Below are 2,411 nucleotides of genomic sequence, written 5' to 3'. Positions count from 1 at the left end.
AGAACAAGCGGCACTGTGCAAAGTGTACCGCCTGTAACTTTGACTCGATGAGCTTAACTTGAGGAGCTCTCTCCCTCCCTCTTTCTCCCCCTCCCTCTCTCCCTCCCTCACCTCAAAACTCTTATTATTGACTGTTCACTATTTTTGTAGAAATTGTACACCCTCAATTTTGTTCATTTTTATAATCCAGTACGGTGAAGAAAAGTGCTATGAAATTGCCAATTCTTTGCTACACTTTGCTACACATGCTTTCCTGAGGGTATTGACGATGGCCCTTGAAGAAAATGTATTGTTGATAATTCCCGTTAATTAGGCTATAGGATTCTACAGTAATTTGGCATGACGTAAAGGGATCTCATTGTTACGCGTCAAAGCGCACAAAAGTTACGTCTTTCTAGCATTCTGAACACAAAGCAGTTAATTCGTTCTTTCCTTGTACAGTTCTTGCACAATATTGTTATCCTTTACAATCCATTGAACCAAGCATTGCCGTTATTTCTGGTGCTTTGTAAGACATGGTAAAATCATTGTAATAAAAATGTGGAAGGTCGGAAGAAAAACATAGTGATCGGCTTTTTGAAAAGGTTAGGACAATCCCAGTTAAATCCTTAGTCAAAGCCTGTACACGCGCTGCGAGGCTCTTAACCATTTAATTTACGGCGCCCTTCTCCAGTCCAGCGAGCTGCGAAATTGTGCGAAGCACAACATGCCCTTCGCGAGAACGGACTGGCTAGCAAGGCACTCACAACTTCGGCCTTTTAAATGAGTTTATTGCACTCATTGCAAGCACTGCTTAGTTTTAGATGTATGATGGAATCTAAAGCTGCGTGAGTTATGTGCGCCTGTGTGTTTGCGCGCGCGGGGGCACGCGCACGGGTGTACCGTACAGTATGTGCGTGAACGAGCACATTGCATGCGTTATATTCATACACAGATGCCTAATTTAAGCCAATATAATTGAGAAAGAATGGATTTTATTTCTTTGTCAATGCATTCTGACCAAACAGAATAAATAGTAAACATTTAGAAAATATTGTTCTTATTTATATAAAGCAAACATATGGCATCAGTTATAGCGGCAGAAAATAAAGGATCATAACTTTTTATTGTTGCATTCCACAAGGATTAAGGAACAATTATATCTGTAATTCAAGATGTTTACTACTTTCCCCCTCCAAAATGATAAGTTATGCAACCTTACTTATCTGTATGTATGAGGTATACTAGGTCCAACATTTAACACTTTTTTCATCACCCATGAAACCAGGAAATGGATTTCCGCATAATGGAAAGCAATTCCAGTGGCCTTGAATTTAATACACCATTTCGCCTTGTGGTTTGCAAGTCTTCTTACATTCGGGTTACTTTTACATATTTAATCGATATTCAAGGAAAGTTCTGATAGATAAGCATGAGACTGTCTCGATATAATTAAATGACTAGAAAAATTATTTATATAGATATATAGCATTCTCCTCTACAGAACAGAAAAAAATGAGCGGTGAATGTGAATGAACTCATCTGCAATGCGTTAACAGAACAATATGCACCAGATGTCTTAGCATTTTCCCTTCAAGGTTAGTTTTGAAAATTGAACATCGAGCAATTACTCCCCTCTGCTGATGTGTTGAAGTATTGCAACAGGGGGAACGCAGCAAGCGCATAATCGCATCCAGTGTTCCTCAATCCTACTCCTGGAGACCCCCTCTCCTGCATATCTTCTGTCTATCCTTGCTCCAAACGCATGCTCCTGATTAAATCAGGTGTGCTCAGCTAATCAAAAGTGCCACTGATGAGTTCAGTCAGGTAGGCAGAGGAGGGGGGAGCAGCTACGATAACTATTAACACAACAGCAGTAACTACTACTACTTCTACAAGTATGCTACAGCGCAGACAAGGAAAAGACACGACCTGAAACAGACACTGTCATCTGGCAAATTATGCTTTTAAACATACGTACTAATAGTATATCACGGATTGTGGTAATTTGACATATCCACATAACTATATCTACACAAATTAGTGTACGATCTTCAGCTGTGCATTACTGAATACACTCCATATTGACGTACTATATTGTTTTACACATGGATCTAATAGCCTTCTTATAAAAATAGCGACGACATCTATTATAATTAAGACATCGGAAGGACATTTTTACTGAGGTAAGGGTCCAGACTGAACAGAATTAAGAGGATATTGCATATGTTTTAGTATGATATTTGCTTTATTATTACATTGTAATGAATTATAATTGAAATGCTGGACTATATATGTCGCAATGTGCATGTGTATATTAACGATAGAAACATTTGAAAGACGGAGCATCAATGTACCAATGGTGCCATTCCTTCGTAGAACATCCAGTTGAAGGCGCCAGTAACAGTGCAATGTGTATGTGTTACAATGTG

Source organism: Megalops cyprinoides, chromosome 15, assembly GCF_013368585.1.
Source record: "Megalops cyprinoides isolate fMegCyp1 chromosome 15, fMegCyp1.pri, whole genome shotgun sequence".
Lineage (NCBI taxonomy): Eukaryota > Metazoa > Chordata > Actinopteri > Elopiformes > Megalopidae > Megalops > Megalops cyprinoides.
The sequence above is the reverse complement of the archived record's forward strand: the minus strand, read 5'-3'. Positions refer to the sequence as shown.